At 44.0% G+C, this 21,635-nt stretch overlaps 1 protein-coding gene and 1 long non-coding RNA gene across 3 annotated transcripts in view; one reads left to right on the top strand and one right to left on the bottom strand.

The window, feature by feature from the left end:
- Positions 1-21,635, bottom strand: part of LOC137675770 (CDC42 small effector protein 2-like) — a 95,454-nt gene that overhangs the window by 15,611 nt on the left and 58,208 nt on the right. The window contains exon 4 of one of the 2 annotated variants that reach the window (XM_068421982.1): positions 20,211-20,665. The exons of the other annotated variant lie outside the window; for it this stretch is intronic. The gene's annotated coding sequence lies outside the window, so the exon portion shown is untranslated. Of the gene's footprint in view, positions 1-20,210; positions 20,666-21,635 lie in introns of those variants that run through there. 2 annotated transcript variants of the gene reach the window in all.
- LOC137675779 (uncharacterized) lies at positions 12,351-19,432 on the top strand. The gene is made up of 3 exons (XR_011050000.1): positions 12,351-12,434; positions 17,625-17,770; positions 19,039-19,432. It is a non-coding gene; the product is annotated as an uncharacterized lncRNA (long non-coding RNA).

Genomic DNA, 21,635 nt, shown 5'->3' with positions numbered 1-21,635 from the left:
AGGGGCTGGGGCTGCTCTGGGGCCCATTACAGTGGTGTCAGCAGCTATGCTGTATCCACCCCTATACTGATGTTTTACTCTAAGCAAGAGCAAGAGCTGAAAGACATTCAAAAGGCCTGACAATATGAGCATGGTGGTTGAAACATCCCACAGGTATTCAAAATTCTCAAAAACTATCAGGACCAGCCTCGAGGGAAAAGGAAAGCACATGTCACCCATTCTTATTCCATAAAAATCAGAAATAGGCACAATTACAGAAGGACTTATAATACCATAAACCAATTCCAAACAACATAGCAGAGTGATATCTTTAAGTCCATGCCCAGAAGTGATAAACCACACAAAAGCAGTAATAAATAGTGGCAAAACCACATATTTGATAATCTACCCCAAAAGCATCTCTAAAAACAAACACCAAAGAATTCCACCCAGCAGCCCTGCTACCAACACCAACATAATGAATCCTCATAACAAAAGCAGTCAAATCTGTGACAACTTCAACTCTCCAAGACTCTCAGATCAGAAGTCTATGGTTCTCCTAGGTGAGCAACTTATGTTAGGCACCAAATAAACAGTCTTTATTTAGCCCACACCCAGGGTTAAAAAATAGCTACTTGTTTTATCACCCAATGTCCCTTTCCCAGCCAAGAAAGGGAATTAGGGAAAGGAGGGAGACTCAGGGATTGAAATTGAAACAGATTCAATAAAACCAATATCAACATTAATACAAAGTTATACTTAGCCCATATAGTGATCATGAGACCCTCCCAAGAGAGCAACCCCCAGGGTAATAACAGGATATAGAGCCATCCCTACCAAACATTCCAATTTATAGTGAATGTGACGTTTATGGTATAGAATACACCTGTGGGCCAGCCTGGGTCAGCTGCCCTGGCTTTTGCTCCTCATAGCTTTAGCACCTGTCTAACTCAAAATTGCTAATGGCCTTGATCACCATGGAAACCTGCATACCATGGCTGGCCATGAACTAAAACAATACATAACAGAAAATTGATTCTATGATTTTAGTCCAGCAAAACCAGGACAGTAAGCAAGTTTGGCATTCAGCAAATTATTGCCAACTCTATCATCATTCTGCTTTTCCAGGCTTATTTGAAACCCTGCTTGAAGTGTGAACTTGTATGAAGGCAGAAAGTCACATCTTGCATAGTGGTGATGGATGGGATTAGCAGCAACGGCAGAAATGGGAGAAATGCATTGCCTGAGGCTGACTCTCAGTGATTACCTAGTTGACCATTTGGCAAAGGTATTCAACATGCTGTGTGCCCCCAAACCAAACAGAATAATTTGGGTAAAGCTAGTGATCTCAGTACATGGGAAATAGAGCTCCCTAAAAGCTGAAGTAGCTTTTCAGTAGAAACAGAATCACAGAATCACAGAATCAACCAGGTTGGAAGAGACCTCTGGGATCATCGAGTTCAACCATTGCCCTGACACCACCCTGTCAACTAGACCATGGCACTAAGTGCCATGTCCAGTCTTTTCTTAAACACATCCAGAGATGGTGACTCCACCACCTCCCTGGGCAGCCCATTCCAATGTCTAATAACCCTTTCTGAAAAGAAATTCTTCCTAATGTCCAACCTGAACCTCCCCTGGCGAAGCTTGAGGCTGTGTCCTCTTGTCCTATTGCTAGTTGCCCGGGAGAAGAGGCCAGCTCCCACTTCACTACAACCTCCCTTCAGGTAGTTGTAGACTGCAATAAGGTCACCTCTGTTGGAATCTGTTGGAATGTTGGAACATTCACAGTTCCAACTGTGGCTAAGCTTAGCTCAGCAATGTAGTTACTAGGCTGAATGGTTTTTTTCCTTCAGAAATCTTGATGCTGAGAGTGCAAGTAACATTGTGTTTCCACAGCTAGCTTAAGCTATCAGTGTCCCCAAGAGAGATGATTTCTGATCCTATGCCAGTCACAAAGTAAAAGAAACCGATCCAGATTAAAAGTAAACAATGTAAACAAAAAAAAACCCTTTACCATAGGTTAGTTCCTAATCCAGTCATACATACAACTAAATCAAGGTCAGTGCTGGCACAAAGTGTGAGCATAAGTAGATGAGACCAGCCTCATTCAATATTCCTTTGAAGTATTTCTACTAATCATTAGCAGATTCAAGACATCATTTCTGATGAGCTTTAATGTCATAGTCACTTTATATGGAGCTACAGTTATGACTACATTATGCTTGCACATTATAATTACAGATACTAAATACAATGAAATAGTAATCAAATTATTTACTGAATAGTGCACATCTTTAAATAATTTAGTTAAGCATCTGTATAGCTGATTTAATAATGTAAGTGACCATGTAATCATGTAACTGCTGAATACTTTGTGAATACAGTGAAAATTTTTATTCTGAAATATTATAAGAGCACATGCAATTCTTCCCCATTACATAGATTTTTTTTAAAAAATATACTCACCAGATACTGTTTTAGTATCTGCCAATATTGCATAAGGTAGAACATGGTCAAGAGAGAAGAATATTCCACCATGTTTTGTCTGGTCATGTGTTTTGTTGGTTTTCAATCAATCTAGCCATAGGTATACATTCACAGTAGTGATTCAAGAAACACAGCTTACACTTAACAGTGGAATTTGCTCAAGTTTGTGATGATCGCTAGTTACATTGGTTTATTGTGTCTGTGCGCAGAGATGTCTCCTTATTGCCTAACAGCAAACATTGAAAGAACCATCTAAAATTCTCCTATTGTTACTTCAATGTACAGACTGCTATCAGTAGGAAAAAAAATAAATTTTTCATTAAGCCTCATTCTGGGGAATCTTTCTCACTACATGGCAATTCCATCAGTCAGCCATGTTCAGCATTTCTTAGCTTCTCAATGGCACACGTTGCATGTGATATCAGTCTTGGTCAGGCAGGTGAACTCAATAACTCCTTCAGAAATAAGGTATTGCTGTGCTGATTTTAACTTTTGAAACGGTTGGGGGCCCCAAGAAAAAGGAAGATGTTGTAAATACCATAGACATTCAACTAACCTAGTTATATAAATAAACAAAGGGGAGCCTTTTTTTAATTTAGATGGGTATATCTCACTTCAGACAACTGGGCCTTGGGAAAACAGAGGCACAGAAACCTAAAGATAAGGAAGTTGCAACAGCTGCCTTGAAGGACACAGCCTACATGACCTACGTGATCCCTGGACTGAGTTTGCGCAGAAGCAGGGGTCAGTCAGCGAACACAGTGAGGAAGACTACAAGCCTTCATCTGAAGACCCCTGACGACCACCAGAGAAAATGACTGCGCATGCAGAACGGACATTTACATATATTAATGAGTTCTGGGAAATCTTATGATTATGCAAATGAGTTCTTGGGAATCTTATGACTATGTATAACTTTATGGTATATAATCTCTGAAAATTTGCCAAGTCGGTGGAGCACTCATGGTGGATAATCCCCAGTGCTGCCCAGCGCTGCAATAAAGAATGCCTGCTTAATAACACACTCTGGGGTTATTGAGTTTTCTTTCGGACTCCTTACCCAGCCGCACCTAGCTTCTCACTTCGGTGAGGAAAGTTAGAAAGCAAGGGGGTTTGGAGATCTCCGATTTTTGTATCAGTTTTGGCGAGCCAGCCAGGAGCCTCTCTGTCCGGCTGCAGGACCCCTGGGTCGGAGACTCCCTTGGCTGGCTCCGGAGACTTCTCTGGAGGGACTCTCTGATTCGGCGGATCCCTGCGGGGACAGACAAGGACCACTGGTATGAAAAGGCATTCTTTCTGTGTTCATTTTGTTTTGTTTTGGTTTTGTTTCTGTTTTTGGGACCGGTCATTTGGAGCTACTCATAAGTCGCGGTTCGTGAGAACCCCGCCGGGTGGCATACATTTGCATGTACGATTTGTATTAATCATCTGGTTAGTGCAATCGTTTGTTTGTGCATTTGTATTTGATTTTGACATTTGCATGTATGATTCGTATTAATCTTCTGGTTAGTGTGATCGTTTGTTTGTGCATTTGTTTGGTTTACATATGCATAGTAATACGTATATGTTTGGTATACGCGTATTTGAAAATCTTTGAATAACTCATGTCGACATTTGTCATCTGGGGAGTAGCAGCTGTTGTTGTTAACTTTGTAATCTCTGTACCTTTGTTTGTCTCCCCGAGGTTTTGGGGGGGGGGGCGAGTGAATGTTCAGAGGAAAAATTTGTTTATTGTAACTTGACTTTGTATCTGAACTTGTATGATTGTGTGAGTGAGACGTACAAATACGTACGAAGCGAGTGCGGAGTCCGGATCCGCGGTTCTGTTATCCCACGAGGGAAACAGCCAGAGAAGGACAAAGTGATTGATAAATGTGGGAACCTGAAATACTGTCTATAGTAATTGTTAATTGTTGTCTCTGTGTGTGTGTGTAAGTGTTCAGGCCCCAGTCCCTGTCTTTGTGTTTTATAAATTTTTTGAATGGGAAACCAACAGGGTGGAGTTTTGAAAAAGAGCCCTTTGGGCTGCATTCTGACTCACTGGAAAGATATTGGGGGACCACCTGGAGGAAGTGTGAGCCGTAAAACTTTGATAAAATATTGCAATCAGTGGTGGCCTTTATACAAGTTAGATGACGGAGAAAAATGGCTTTTTAATGGAACTTTGAGTTATAATACTTTGTCACAACTTATGTTATTTTTAAAGGGAAGGAAAATGAGATGAAGTGGTTTATGCAGATATGTTCTCTACTCTGTGGAATCACCCAGAGTGGCAAAAGGAACGTGGAATTAATTTAGCACCCCAGGACCCTATGGTCCTGGCAATAGAAAAGGAGAAAAATAAGCAAAATAGGAAGTTAAAAGGATGTTGCTCGGCTTGTAGCATTGGACAAAAGTGTTTAAAGGTTGGTGCACAGAATGAAAGATTAGGGGAGGGGATAGAGAAGGAGATGCTGTGGGGAGTTATCGGGATGATCCTGAAAAGGTTGCTAAAAGATTTGAACTAACTGTGAAAACCCAGGATCCTGACTGGGAGGATGTGGATGCAGTGTTGGATGTGGTGTTTGTGAAAGCGGTCAGAACCCAGGTGCAGGCTCTGATTCTGGCTGGGACTCTGCCGGGAACAGTGGATATCTGTTTTTGGGACAATTGGCAGATGATATTAGGAGAAAGCTACAGAAAGTGCAAGGAATTGCTGCGAGAGATTTAGAGAGGTTGCTGGAGACTGCATGGCAGGCGTATCAGAATAGGGAGACTCGGAGGGGAAGAGTGAGGGCAGAGCGGTTGCCGGTGCTGCAGTGGCTGCTCTGTGCACCACAGGGGGCCAGAGACCCTCTCGGAACTTACCGGGAAATAACACTAACGCTGTGAGACGAAGTGCAAGTGCCTCACCGAGGGGAAATCAACCCCTCCCGAAAGATCAGTGTGTGTATTGTAAGCAGATGGGGCATTGGAAAAAGGATTGTCAAACTGAAATCGGTAATGGTTTCTGATATAGGAGCTGACTGACTGGAACCAGGGGAATCTTCCCTAGCAGAACCCTTGGTAAAAATGCAGCTAGGGAAAGGAGAGAAAACTAGAGAATTTCTAGTAGATACAGGTACCACATTTTCAGTACTGAATCAGACCTTATTGCCAATAAGCAAACAAAATGTTAACATTGTGGGAGCAACTGGGCAGGTTGAGAAAGCTTTCTTTTTGAAGCCATTAGAATTCAAAATTGGGTAAAGTGTAGGAATTCATAAATTTCTCTACCTGCCTGACGCTCGTAGACCACTTTTGGGAAGAGATTTATTAGAACAATTGAATGCTGAGATAAAATTTAAAAATGGAGAAATTGAGTTAAAAAAATCCCAGAAAAGAATCACATTGAAATTTTAAGTTTGGTTCTCACTGAACCCCAAATTAGGGAAGAAGAAATTATACAAGAAATAAAGGACCAGGTATATCCAGGAGCGTGGGCCTCAGGAATGCCTGGAAAAGCTGAAAATGCAGAATGGGTTGTTGTTAAACTTAAAGAGAGAACACGGCCTGTTAGGATAAAACAATATCCCCTGAAACTGGAAGATAGGTGAGGAGTGAAAAGTGTTATAGAGGACTTGCGTACTCGGCAGGATCCCTTAAAGCGACAGTGTCGCCCTCCAGCCTGCTTTAAACTTCAGCTTGCGCCCTTCGCCTGCTGTAACTTTAGCTTGCGCTTCTAATCTGCTTTAACTTTGCCTCGTTTCTCCTGCGTACCCCGGATTGGTCTGATCTGTATCACGTGTCTGTATTATGTGTTCACCTCTCAGGGACGTAAGGGATGGGAGTTCTTGTGTGTGGAGTTCGGTTTTCTGTGTGTGCCTCTCAAGGACTATTGGGGTGGGGGTTGTGTGACAGAAATCCCTGTTTAACCAGAGACTTGTGAAGATTTATGTGCTGCCTCCCTGAGACGATTACCCCCCCCGCTTGTTGTGTTTGTAGACCAGAACTTCATCAGAACTTTGTGGCTTGTGTGCCTGGATTGTGTAACTTGTGCATCCGAATTCTGTGTGGAAAATTGCTTGGTAACTAGGATCTTGTGTGAAACCTATTTGTGCATCCTGATTTTCAGGGTCCTATACTTACTTGCAAGTATCCTTGGTGATCAAAGTAACATTGCTCTGTTAGATCTCATTGCACAGATTTTTCCCCCAAACCACACATGCGCCTTCCAGCCCTTCCGGGAGAAGGTGCTGGAACATTCCTTATTGGGCTGGGGGTGTGGAAATCCATTTTCCTACTGCGTATGCAGACCTCAACTCCAGCAGACCAGGGCAGTGCAGCCACCAGTCTCCCGGTCGCGACGCAGGCGGCGAACTCATTTGCAAATAGCCAAACGAATCGTAAGAATTAAAAAGGACAGAATGTGGCTGGTACCAGGAGCTGCAATTATGATTTTGATCGCACTCTTCCTTTTAACTATTATTTTAATCATTATTGGAATACTTAATCTTCTGGTGTTTTATGGTTATAATTTATCCTGTAATTGTCATTGGCCTTGTGTTTGCAATTGTGGACAATCACCTCCTTCTTCTGATCCCCCAGAGCCATAAACCTCCAACATGGCCTGGGATAAGTTTCTATTCTCTTTCAATTGTTGAGATATTGTTAAGTTTCTGTTCTCTTTAAATTGTTGCTCTTTAGATTGTTAAGATATTGTTAAAAAAATTTGCCAAGATTGTTAAGATATTGTTAAGATAATTACTATGTACAAGATGGTGGACGAAGCTGTCCATGCGCTATGTAAGCCTGTCTTGTTTTATTTATTGGGTGGAACAATATTTTAAGTTTTCTTTATTGTTAAAATACAAATTTCCGTAGGAGGGCTGCCACATTTTTCAATACTAACTTTCATGAGAGAGATAAATAATATGTTTGCCTACAACTTTCTGTTTGAAAAAGCAATAAGGTCTGAAGACTAATTTTGTTTGAATTTATTTCTGTCTGACCTACCTCATCACCGGGTGGCATTGAATACACCAACCGAAGCCATCCGTTGTACAAATTGTTTGAATTTGTTGATTGTTTACATTTTAGGATTATAGCCAACTGATTGTAAAAAGTTCAAATGCTCTTTTCCTACTTTACTATCCTTTTCTCCCACCACCATGGGATCCCGAAGACAGAGATCTGAGACGACATAACAAACTTTGAGCCATGGGGTGGTGTGGAGGACCATAAAATGGACTCTTTGGGGCAGACAGCAAGTGCGTTTAGTTATTTTGGGATAAGTGCGCATGTTCTATCTGCCAGCGACAAGCTCTGTTACCGAGGCCTGTGGACACGCATCCATTGGAGGAGACCTACATGGAGACACATGCCCATTGGATGACATGACTCCATGGACCAGTTGCAGGATCCTTACAGCCTCCCTGCTTCCCCCCTGCTGCTGCTACTGCCCCCTGCCGCTGCCTCCCTCCTCCTCCAGGCGGTGCCTACTTCTGCTTCTTCATCTGTACACTCCCCCACTGAGGAACGAGGATGGACACAGCACACCGCTTGATCTGTGGTGGTGACTAACCCTGCTGCTCTCTCCGCTCTCCTGCTTAGTTTTCTCCTCTCACTTCCTACCTTTCCTATTGCTTTGTTTTCTCTCTGCCCTCTCGTTCAATAAAGCGGTCTGAGTGGCAGCATCTGACCTCATTTATGCCTTAATGTCGTTCTCTGAGATCGTAAAGAACCTTCTCAGAGCCCAGAATCTGACTCGGGCCCTGACAAGGATGCCATGAGATTTGGATTATTGATTGAATGCTCTTCAGAGTATAACACACCTATTTTACTTGTTAAAAAACCTGATGGCAAAACTTATCAATGGGTGCAGGATTTGTGAGCAATAAATCAGATAGTTAAAGGTTTGTATCCAGTAGTGGAAAACCCATATACTTTGCTAACCAGTTTAAAGGAAACCTATGAATGGTTTATGGTCACCAGTGCATTTGTTTAGACCTGGAAATTGGGTTTACGTTAAAAATATTTCAGGTAACCCTCTCGAAGAGAAATGGAGCAACCCTTTTCAAGTTTTGCTCATGACTTACACAGCGGTCAGGCTTGAGAAGCACACTGCCTGGATCCACTACTTGAGAATCAAGAAGGCATCCGAAGGACCATGGAAATCCCAACTCACAGAACCCACATCTGTAAAGTTAACTCGAGACTGTTAACGATTATATTGTGGTTTTGTTTTTGACACCACCTCTGATATTGTTAGTGTTTGTCATTATACTAACAGCTTTAAATTGCCTTTTATGGTATAAATTGAAGAAATTAGCTATGAAAATTTGGATCCTACCTAAGGTAATGAAATATGAAAACTTGGAACCTTTGTAAAAGAATTTACAAGTAACAAGTAAAGGGGGGAATGAAACGGTTGGGGGCCCCAAGAACAAGGAGGATGTTGTAAATACCTTAGACATTCAACTAACCTAGTTATATAAATAAACAAAGGGGAGCCTTTTTTTAATTTAGATGGGTATATCTCACTTCAGACAACTGGGCCTTGGGAAAACAGAGGCACAGAAACCTAAAGACAAGGAAGTTGCAACAGCTGCCTTGAAGGACACAGCCTACATGACCTACGTGATCCCCGGACTGAGTTTGCGCAGAAGCAGGGGTCAGTCAGCGAACACAGTGAGGAAGACTACAAGCCTTCATCTGAAGACCCCTGACGACCACCAGAGAAAATGACTGCGCATGTAGAACGGACATTTACATATATTAATGAGTTCTGGGAAATCTCATGATTATGCAAATGAGTTCTTGGGAATCTTATGACTATGTATAACTTTATGGTATATAATCTCTGAAAATTTGCCAAACCGGTGGAGCACTCATGGTGGATAATCCCCAGTGCTGCCCAGCGCTGCAATAAAGAATACCTGCTTAATAACACACTCTGGTGTTATTGAGTTTTCTTTCGGACTCCTTACCCAGCCACACCTAGCTTCTCACTTCGGTGAGGAAAGTTAGAAAGCAAGGGGGTTTGGAGATCTACGATTTTTGTATCAGTTTTACATCTTAAAGTTACTTAAGAGCATTCTTACCTTTAGTAAAATACTTTCATTGCTAAATTCTAGCCTGTGGCTGCAACCAGCATATTTTAATAGATTTCATACAAAGCCTCAAACTTTCATCCTAAATACTGAGTCTTTAGTCTTTTACTCTGAAAGTGTTTTGTGTTCTGATGTAACCGTCTGTGCTCAGGGAAATTGTATTAAACCATAAAATTGTAAATCTAGACCAGACTTCATTCTCTCATGTTAAAAGCTGTTTCTGAGGAATAATAAAATGTTAAAGAATAAATTAATTGTGCATAGTCTTCTGCAGTGAGCCATGATGATAGAAAAAGGGATATGGAATGAGGAGTTGAAATTTTATCATTAAATTTCAAGTAGATGCAATATTCTAACTATGAACTGGAACTCCACAATCCAGGGACATAATCATTTGTTTGAAATCCTCATGAAAAGCTTTTGATCTGTGGGAATGTGTACTACCTGAGTCTTATTCCTTGTCTTACCTCTTCCATTAAATTGTTTTCACAAATATAAAAACCTAATAAACTTTGGTAAACCTGTACTGCTTTCCACTAGTTTCAGACTGGGACATTGTACTTTAAGGTAGGCAAAGATAGAAAATATTGCCCTGAACATGGGCTGCACCAGATACACCAGCTGCAAGATGCAGATGCAATACATCGTCCTGCTGCGCCCAACTTCACCAGTCCATGACACCATATTGAGGCCTGGTCCCGATCTGCCGGCTGAGTGAATCCCACACCAATTTTCTCCTGCCTTGAGAGGCTATTATGAGACATGAAACCCACGGATTTGGACTAAATTAATTCAATGGACTTCTTGGAGAGATAGCCCATAGACTAAAGAGAATATCTGTGTGTATATATGGATATGTATATATGTTGAGAGATGGGGAAAATAGTAGTGACTTGATGTAAATGATATAGAATAAGGGGTGGAATCCTCTCCTGGTTTTGTGGGGATAAAATTTATAGAATCAAGTTTCTGTTAGATTTTGTTTCAGTTTGTGGCCAGCTGTGGTGATCAAGGCCATTAGCAGTTAAATCCAGGGCAGCTGACCCAGGCTGGCCCACAGGTGTATTCTATAACATTAATGTCAGGTTCACTATAAAAGGAAAAGCTTGCTAAAGAGAGGTGCCTCTTTTTGCTCTCTTGTTCCTTCTTCTTTTTGACAATTGCTATCCTTTAAGGTATTTGACACCACTCTATGGGCCAAGTATAATTTTGTGGGTTTTGTATTACTATTGTTTTTTTTATTTTCACAGAATCACAGAATCACAGAATGTTAGGGATTGGAAGGGACCTCGAAAGATCATCTAGTCCAATCCCCCTGCCAGAGCAGGATTGCCTAGACCATATCACACAGGAACGCGTCCAGGCGGGTTTTGAATGTCTCCAGAGAAGGAGACTCCACAACCTCTCTGGGCAGCCTGTTCCAGTGTTCAGTCACCCTCACCGTAAAGAAGTTTTTCCTCATATTTAAGTGGAACCTCCTGTGTTCCAGCTTGCACCCATTGCCCCTTGTCCTGTCAAGGGATGTCACTGAGAAGAGCCTGGCTCCATCCTCATGACACTTGCCCTTTACATATTTATAAACATTAATGAGGTCCCCCCTCAGTCTCCTCTTCTCCAAGCTAAAGAGACCCAGCTCCCTCAGCCTCTCCTCATAAGGGAGATGTTCCACTCCCTTAATCATCTTCGTGGCTCTGCGCTGGACTCTCTCTAGCAGTTCCCTGTCCTTCTTGAACTGAGGGGCCCAGAACTGCACACAATATTCCAGATGCGGCCTCACCAGGGCAGAGTAGAGGGGGAGGAGAACCTCTCTTGACCTGCTAACCACACCCCTTCTAATACACCCCAGGATGCCATTGGCCTTCTTGGCCACAAGGGCACACTGCTGGCTCATGGTCATCCTGTTGTCCACTAGGACCCCCAGGTCCCTTTCCCCTACGCTGCTCTCCAACAGGTCTGTCCCCAACTTGTACTGGTACATGGGGTTGTTCTTGCCCAGATGCAGGACTCTACACTTGCCCTTGTTATATTTCATTAAATTTCTCCCCGCCCAACTCTCCAGCCTGTCCAGGTCCCTCTGAATGGCTGCGCAGCCTTCCGGCGCGTCAGCCACTCCTCCCAGTTTTGTGTCATCAGCGAACTTGCTGACAGCGCACTCTATTCCCTCATCCAAGTCATTAATGAATATATTGAATAGAACTGGTCCCAGAACCGACCCTTGCGGGACTCCGCTAGACACAGGCCTCCAACTGGACTCTGTCCCATTGACCACCACTCTCTGGCTTCTTTCCTTCAGCCAGTTCACAATCCACCTCACTACCCGATTGTAGAGGGGTTTTTGGAGCAGAATGGTCATGTAATGAGCCAGAAGTATGAGAGTATGGAGTGAAGGCCTAGCTGCATGAGAAGATTCATGTAGCTAGTGTCAACAAGCCGACCTTCGAGAGATGAGGAAAAACAGCAGCTGAGCAAACAAGAATTGAGGGAGTAGCTGGTGGGAGCCGAACACAGAGGAGAAGAAACAAGAACTGATGGAGCCAATTAAGGAAGGACCAGTGGCAGAGCAGTGACCAATCAACACATCAAAGAAGAGGACGTTTAGTAATATTAACGAATAGCAATGCACATGCTTACAGCCAGGGAAAGTACAAAATGTATAAAAGGGACAGTTTATGCTTAATAAATGTCTTCACTTTGATTCACATTGGATTTTGTGGAGGCGTGTTCCTTCTCCTCAGATGGTGACCCTGATGAGACGCTGATCGACGGCAAGTTCGGGGAATAGCCCAGAAGGAGGTACACCGGCTGGAGTATGGCTCAGCAGGTCTGAAGACCGGGGCGAGACGGAGGACGACTCGCAAGAAAAGAAAAGAACGTTGCAACGGGACACTTAGTGAGGTGAGCAGCCGGGGGAAAAAGGAGATGGGCCAAAATATTTCTAAAGAAGAAAGTGCGATAGTAAGGCTTCTCCTACATATCCTCTCTAAGAGAGGAGTGAAACATGATGAGCATTTGCTCCGGAGACTGTTAGTTTGGTGTCGAGAGCATGGGTTCCCTTCGGACCCCCAGAGCGCTTTTAAGGTGGACACTTGGGAAGATATTGGAAAGGGTTTATGGGAAGCGATAAGCAGTGGGGAAAAGGAGGCAATAGAACTGGCAACTGCATGGAGGGCTGTTCTTACTGCTCTTCAAGAAATGAAAGCAGAGAGGGCTGTTGCAGCAGGGGCTTTTACGGCTCTGCGTCCAACAGAGGTTAACCCTGGGGCGAGAGGTCTTCGTGTTTTTGGTCAGCCGCCAATACCGGTTTTTTCAACCCCCTCCGCACCACCAGAAGAGCAGGAGAAAATTGAAATACCCCCTAAACCAACAGGGGAGCCCCCTAAACCGGGGGAAATGGAGGTTGATGAGCATCAGCCCGAGCCCACCCCCCCACCCTTCAAGCCTCCGCGAGCCGCCAATCTCGCAAATCGCGCCGAATACGAATATCCCCCTCTGCCCCCGTCGTCTCCCCCATCGCCTGCCGGCGGTCCAGGGAAATTTAAGGATCCGGTGGCTTGGGCGGAAAAATTGTTAGCAAAATTACAAGACCTGGAAAGACAGACGACCTTAACTGAGCGACAGCATAAGGAGGAGCAGAGGAGAGAAGAAGAAAGGGAACGCCTACGCGGGGGGGCCAGGGGGGCCGGGGGGGGTGCTGAGGCGGCTGGGACTAGCCGCATGAGAAATATGGATGGGAATGTTGGTATGCACTCTGTCATGGGGGACGGGGGAGGAGACGATCCGCGATTACGGTGGCGAGGAGTTATACAGAATGCGCTAGTGGAGGGGGAGATTCTGCCCACAGCTTTCCCAGTTATTTTGGGAAATCGGAGAGAACCACCGCACTGGGTAGGATTACAGTGGGAGATTGTTAAGGAGGCACGGAAAGCGGTACAACAAAATGGGTTGCATGCACCTTATACCCAAGCATTTATAAATAGTATTTTTATGTCTACGCTTTTAACACCTTTTGATTTTAAGCAATTGATGGCGATGATTTTAACCCCAATGCAGGAACTCTTGTGGCGGACGAGGTGGCATGACGCAGCACAGGCTGCAGCGGTGGAAAACCTGGGGAGGGGAGATAATGATCCTCTTTTAGGGATAACATTTGACCAACTGGTGGGAGAAGGGGAGTTTAGTGATCCACAACGACAGGCACGCCTTAGACCAGAAGCCTTGGCACTTACTGCCACCTTAGCCCGAGAGGCTTTTAAAACCCTCCCAGAAGATGGGAAAGTAATTCCTGCCTATACAAAAATAAGGCAAGGTCCATCTGAGCCTTATATGACATTTTTAGAAAGATTGCGTGAAGCATGGGAAAGGGCATCGCTGACCGATGTAGCTCGAGAGGCGTTGCTAATGTCGTTGGCAGTCGACAATGCTAATCCTACTTGTAAGCGCATTTTACAGACATTACCCAAAAATTCTAGCCTGGCAGAAATGATGGATGCGTGTGAGCACGTAGGAACAACGGAAGAAACAGCAGGATACATGGCGTCAGCCTTTGCAGCTGCGGTGAAACCTCTAGTACGATCAGGGAGAGGCGATCAGGGACCAAAATGTTACAACTGTGGCAAACCGGGACACCTTAAGGCTCAATGCCGACTAAAAAGTCACGAGTTTGCAGGGACCTGCAATCGCTGCCGGAAATACGGTCACCGTGCAGATGAATGCCGATCTAGATTCACTAAGCAGGGAACTCGGCTGGGAAACAGGGGGGTGAGCGCGAGGAGACCCAGCGCGATGACACAAAACAGGTCTTCCACCCGGGCTGCCTGGATGGCGTCGCCGCCGCCACAAGAGGGAGTGCTGGGGTCGACATTGCCACAGCAGTAGAGGTGACTCTGATAGACCCGCAAGTACAATGTATACCCACCGATATGAAAGGCCCACTGGGTCACGGGTTGAGTGCCTTACTTATCGGACGATCCTCTACGACCCGAAAAGGTCTTTTCGTTTTACCCGGTATAATCGATGCCGATTTTACAGGGGTCATATCTATTATGGTATGGACCCCCCTGCCACCAATTCATATACCCAAAGGAGAAAAAATTGGACAACTGGTCCCCTTTAAATCAGCTGTGCCCACAGCTGGGAATCAGATAAGAGGGGCTGGGGGTTTTGGATCAACAGGCCAGGCTGACATTTATCTGGCAATGGATATCAGCAAGGCAAAACCAACAGAACGGGTAACACTAAAAGAACCTGGTGGGAAAACTTGCGTGGTAATTATGCTGATTGATACTGGAGCAGACGTTACAATAATCAGTCAAGCAGCGTGGCCTCATTCGTGGCCATTGGAGATCCCCCCTACGCCCATTTTGGGGGTCGGGGGAATACAGACCACTAAAATCAGTACAAATGTGATTTGTTGCAAATTGCAGGATGGGAGTACCTGTACAGTAAGACCATATGTGATGCCTGTCCCCATTTGTTTACTGGGGAGAGATGCATTAAGTCAATTAGGGGCACGCTTGGTAACTAACAGTGAGGGTTTTTAGAGGCGGCCATTGATGAAGGGCGACCAATCCTAAAACTAACCTGGAAAACAGAAACCCCAGTTTGGGTTGATCAATGGCCGCTGTCTGCAGAAAAAATCGCCCACCTTGAAAGCTTGGTACAGGAGCAACTGGAAAAAGGTCATATTGAGCCCACAACAAGCCCATGGAACACCCCAATATTTACTATTCCGAAAAAAAAGTGGCAAATGGCGTTTGTTACATGACCTTCGAAAAATCAATGAGGTCATGGATGATATGGGAACCCTACAACCAGGGCTCCCATCCCCCAATATGATCCCTAAAGACTGGGACATTTTAATCACTGACTTAAAAGATTGTTTCTTCACCATCCCTTTGCACCCTGATGACTATCAGAAATTTGCTTTTTCGGTGCCATCAGTGAACAAAGCTGCACCTATGAAACGCTATCATTGGGTTGTGTTACCACAGGGAATGAAAAATTCACCGACAATGTGTCAAATGTATGTGGCCTGGGCACTTGCTCCTGTGCGAAGGAATTTTCCAAATTTGATTATATACCATTATATGGATGACATTCTAATAGCAGGGAAACAATTGGATAAAAAACAATTGATTCACACACTGCAGACTGAACTAGCAAAAGGTGGATTGCAAATAGCTCCAGAAAAGGTACAACAGGAGGAAAACTGGAAGTACCTTGGGTGGGAAATTACCAAAACAACTGTTAGACCCCAAAAACTAGAAATTCGTGTGAATATCAGTACTTTAAATGATGTACAAAAACTGTTGGGAGACCTCAATTGGGTGCGAACCCTGTGTGGTCTCACCAATGCTGAATTGGCACCTTTGATGCAATTGCTAAAGGGAGGAGGCGGTGCAGATGCCCCCCGCACATTGACACAGGAAGCTGAGCAGGCATTGAAACACCTGAGTACCAAAATAGCTATGGCATACACTCACCGTTGGGACCCAGATTACAGTATTGGAGTATTGGTTATCAATCACGATCGCCACCCCCTGGCATTAATTATGCAGTGGGTGACTGACAAGGATCCTCTACATGTGCTGGAATGGATCTTTTTGCCTATGCAACCAAAACGTACCATCACTACGAAAGTAGAGGCCATAGCACAACTTGTAATGAAAGGAAGGCAGAGGGTTGTAGAGATAGCAGGCGTCGAACCTGCTTTTTTGGTTATTCCACTGGTTGCAGAGTATCTACAATGGGCATTACAAAATTCCATACCGTTACAAGTTGCGTTATTGGATTATAGGGGCGAGTTGAAGGTACATCTACCCCCTCACAAATACTTCTCCGTGCTGCAATTGGGTCAATGGGAAGAATTACCAAAAAGGTCAGAACGTCCGGTCAGTGGTGTCACCGTTTTTACAGATGCTGGAGGCAAAGCTCAAAAAGCAGCACTAACATGGTTAGACAATGGGAAGTGGCATGATGTAATTTTATCTGACATTCAAGGGTCTACACAACAATTAGAATTGCGAGCTGTGGTGGAGGTCTTCCGGCGATGGAACACAGCACCTGTTAATGTGGTATGTGACTCTTTATAAGTCGTAGGGATTGTCCAGAGGATGGAGCGTGCTCTGCTCAAAGAGATAGCTAATGAACAACTATACCAACTTTTTCATGAATTATGGCTTTTGCTGACAGAGCGACTGCATCCATATTTCATCACACATATCCGTAGTCACACAGGACTCCTGGAAGGCTTAGCTGAAGGCAATGCTCGGGCAGACAAACTTGTCGCACCTGCCTGGGCTGCGCCTTCAATTGATCGCTTCGCTCAAGCACAACGATCTCATGCCTTTTTCCATCAATCTGCTAAGGTACTGCGGCGTCAGTTTGGGCTACGCAGTGCAGATGCACGTGGGATAGTCCAGTCCTGTCCAGACTGTCAACATCTTGGGGGTGGTTTAGCACCTGGTGTCAACCCCCGCGGTACTGGACCGTTGGAGATATGGCAAATGGATGTAACACACATCCCCGAATTTGGACGGCTGAAATATGTCCACGTGAGTGTTGACTGTTTCTCCCTTGCTACCTGGGCTACAGCACAAACAGGCGAATCCAGCAAACACGTTCAACGACACATGCGTTCTGCTATTGCAACCCTGGGCATTCCACAGACGATTAAAACGGACAATGGCCCAGGCTATGTGGCACGTGCCACACAGGACTTTTTCCAACTGTGGGGTATAACACATGTAACAGGTGTCCCACATTCATCAACGGGACAAGCTATTGTGGAGCGCATGAATCAAACTCTGAAACACCTTTTACAAAAACAAAAAGGGGGAGAGCCAGGGCTATCTCCTCCTGACAGGTTGTGTAAAGCGCTTTATGTACTAAACTTTTTACGCTTGCCACAGGACTACTCTGTACCTCCAGCAGTAAAACATGGTGCAGGGTTAAAGGGAGGTATGGAGGCTTTTCAGAAAGAACAGGAACAAGCCAAAGTGATGGTAAAAAATGGGGTGACTGGTGTGTGGGAAGGTCCAATGAAATTAATAACGTTGGGTCGAGGGTATGCATGTGTCGTTACAGATACAGGAGCCAAATGGGTACCAGCTAAGTGGGTGAAGCCGTGGCTACAAAAACAACCTGAACTACAGGAGCCAACTCAGGATCTGCCTCGGAACACTGACCTCTCGAGAGATCCAGTGCCCTGACTGCGGGAAGTGTGAAAAAAGGTTTGCGTGGGAGTTATAGAAAAGGGAGCAAAAGGCGCAGTCATGATGAAGCAAGGGGTTGTTTTTTCTGTGTTAAGCCTGCTTTGGATCCTGGACCTGACAAAAGGTCATCAACCGATAGTCCTTCCACCTACACCATGGAAGGGGAGTCACAACATTTGGGTGACTCTGATGCGGAGCTTGAACCAGACGCAGTTTTGTGCCTCCTTAGCTCAGCCTGAACAACCCTTTCATACATTTCTAGTGGGGGTCCCCTTAAACAGATCTGAAAGTAAGGAGATAGTGGCAGGGTTGAATGTGCTGAAACAGAGCCTCTGTGAGAATGCAATGAAATGTGGCGAACATTGGGATTTATGGGACGATAGCTTGCCTGTCAGTCCCTTAGAGCCCCAAGAACTTGACATCCTAGGAACTTTACAGGCAGAATCCTGTGTGTTTTTCAATTACACAGAGGGATCAAACATTTATCAGAACGACATAAAGAGATTACAAAATGTCACACCCAGTAATCCATTGTGGCAAAATGAATCTATCTGGTGTGCAAACGTAGGGCGTAGTCGAACAGAGCCAGCACCGGATTTGGCCATGCCTAGAAAATTACCAGAAGGTTTATTCCTAATTTGTGGAGATAGGGCTTGGCCAGGGCTGCCCAGTAAAAAACTGGGAGGTCCGTGTACCATAGGTAAATTAAGCTTACTAATGCCTACACGAAAGGTCATATTAAACCACACTAACCTACACAAGATTAAAAGAAGTGTCACTACCTTAGGGAAAGAATGTAAAGATGAGGTAGAACTATGGTCTAGGACCAAAGTAGTTCTTTCTTCTATTTTTGCACCGGGTGTGGCTGCTGCACAAGGACTAACACAATTGCGAAATTTAGCTTGCTGGGTTGCAAAAAGAGCTGATCAAACTTCTAGAATTTTAGGAATATTAGCCAATGATGTATATAGTATCCGACATGCTACCTTACAAAATAGAGCTGCTATAGATTTTTTATTATTAGTGCACGGTCACGGATGTCAGGAGTTTGATGGGATGTGTGGCATGGATCTGAACGATCATTCCAAGTCAATTCATAAGCAGATCAAAGAGCTCATGGGTGCCACACAGAAAATACGGGAACAGCATGGGTTCCTGGATGACTGGTTGGGTAATTTGGGAATTGGAGGGTGGCTGGTCGGATTGATTAAAATGCTATTGATGGGATTGTTTGTGATTTGTATTATCATCCTTGTATTACCGTGTTTATTCTCCTGCTTGCAAAGGGCCCTGCGGCGGACAATAAACACGGCCTTTCTGGCTCAAGAAAAGAAAGGGGGAATTGTAGAGGGGTTTTTGGAGCAGAATGGTCATGTAATGAGCCAGAAGTATGAGAGTATGGAGTGAAGGCCTAGCTGCGTGAGAAGATTCATGTAGCTAGTGTCAACAAGCCGACCTTCGAGAGATGAGGAAAAACAGCAGCTGAGCAAACAAGAATTGAGGGAGTAGCCGGTGGGAGCCGAACACAGAGGAGAAGAAACAAGAACTGATGGAGCCAATTAAGGAAGGACCAGTGGCAGAGCAGTGACCAATCAACACATCAAAGAAGAGTACGTTTAGTAATATTAACGAATAGCAATGCACATGCTTACAGCCAGGGAAAGTACAAAATGTATAAAAGGGACAGCTTATGCTTAATAAATGTCTTCACTTTGATTCACATTGGATTTTGTGGAGGCGTGTTCCTTCTCCTCACCCGATCATCCAGACCACACTTCCCCGGTTTAGCTGCGAGGATGCTGTGGGAGACCGTGTCAAACGCTTTACTGAAATCGAGATTTTATTAAAGGTGTTTAAATTTTAACCTATGAGTCTCCCTCCTTTTCCCAATTGCCTTTGTTGGTTGGGGAAGGGACATGGGGTGATAGAACAACCGCTTATTGTTAAGCCCTGGGTGCGGGCTAAATAGAGACAACATAGAAATTGCCAACTACTTAGAGAGGGCTACTAAAATTTTCAGCTAATATTGTAGGCAGTCTGGGATACTGCTGCTGGAAATGACCATACAGCCTAAAATTAAGAAAAATTGTAAAAAGAAATAAGCATCCAAACATGATTGGTTTATTTTTTAAATAGGTTCCACAATACTTGGATACTACACTGGTTTACAGTCTTGAGGTCAGCTCTTTCAAAATAAATATACTGAACATTTATAACAAATGCCTTATGAATGCAAGTTTTCTCTTTATTTCAAGACTAGTTGGATAAAACTTGAAATGAAGACCTAACTCTGAAGCAGGTAAGATACAGGTCCTTTTTCAGAAACAGGCATGACACATACCACAGCTAAATTTTCCACCACCAACAGTATCATCAGTCTGCAGTAAGCAATTTAATTTTTTTCTGGCACCAAACAGGCCACTGTACAAATCAACTCCACAAATCATGTGGTCATCTATTCTCCTGATTTTGTATGAAATTATAATTTGTGATTGCAGGGCCCAGGCCTTTCAAAAATGGATATGAACAATGAGAGATTAAAATATTAATGGAAACTTAATCATTTCTAAATTACCTGATGGGAGAAAATATTTAAAGAATTAAGAGTAACAGAATGCTGTGCATTAGGTATTGATGATGGAAGCTAAGGTTGATGCTTTAATTTGCTTTAGCAAACAGCTAAAACCGATCCTAAACAGCTCTACATCCATGGTACTGGTAGGAGGCCAATGTGTGCATGTCACTGAAAGGCACGGTAGGATCAATCTCATAAATGGCATCATCAGAGCAGAACAGCGACTTTTCACTGGAGTAATCACAAAGTGTGAACAATGAGCCATCGCTTCTCTCATCATAAACACAAAGCAGTCACCAAGGCAAAAGAGGAAAGAAAATACAGGAACGCATATAAATCTGTAACACAGAAAACACACATTAAACTGAGTTTTCAACATTTTGATAGTGATGATTTTCCTACCATAACATATTTAACACCACACATTTTGTTTAATTAAATGGAAATGTTGCAAAAATGGTATCCTAATTATATCACAAAATTATTCAGAAATTTGGTATACAGCTATGTTCACTTGCAAAGATTTGCCTACAATAGTATCTTGGACATAAAACAGGTTTAAGCACAGATTTGCAGTTAGGACTGAATTATTAATGTCTTGTTCATCACATAATAAAAGTCAACATGCTCACATGATATTGAATGTTCTACCCAGAAATGCATTTTTAAATTGACCTCAGTGCCAGGGAAGATTATGGAGCAGATCATTTTGAGTGCTATCATGGGGCACGTACAGGACGACAGGTGATCAGGCCCAGTCAACATGGGTTTATGAAAGGCAGGTCCTGCTTGACTAACCTGACCTCCTTCTATGACAAGATGATCTGCTTACTGGATGAGGGAAAGGCTGTGGATGTTGTGTACCTGGATTTTAGTAAAGCCTTTGACAGAGTCTCCCACAGCATTCTCCTGGAGAAACTGACTGCTCATGGCTTGGATGGGCATACGCTTTGCTGGGTAAAAAACTGGCTGGATGGCCAGGCCCAAAGAGTTGTGGTGAATGGAGTTAAATCCAGTTGGTGGCCAGTCACAAGTGGTGTTCCCCAGGGCTCAGTGTTGGGGCCAGTTCTCTTTAATATCATCTTTATCAATGATCTGGATGAGGGGATCGAGTGCACCCTCAGTAAGTTCACAGACGACACCAAGTTGGGCGGGAGTGTTGATCTGCTTGAGGGTAGGAAGGCTCTGCAGAGGGATCTGGACAGGCTGGATCAATGGGCTGAGGCCAACTGTATGAGATTCAACAAGGCCAAGTGTCGGGTCCTGCACTTGGGTCACAACAACCCCATGCAATGCTACAGGCTTGGG

The sequence above is a fragment of the Nyctibius grandis genome, chromosome W, assembly GCF_013368605.1.
Source record: "Nyctibius grandis isolate bNycGra1 chromosome W, bNycGra1.pri, whole genome shotgun sequence".
Lineage (NCBI taxonomy): Eukaryota > Metazoa > Chordata > Aves > Nyctibiiformes > Nyctibiidae > Nyctibius > Nyctibius grandis.
Note: the sequence above shows the minus strand (reverse complement) of the source record. Positions and strands in the feature narration are given on the sequence as shown.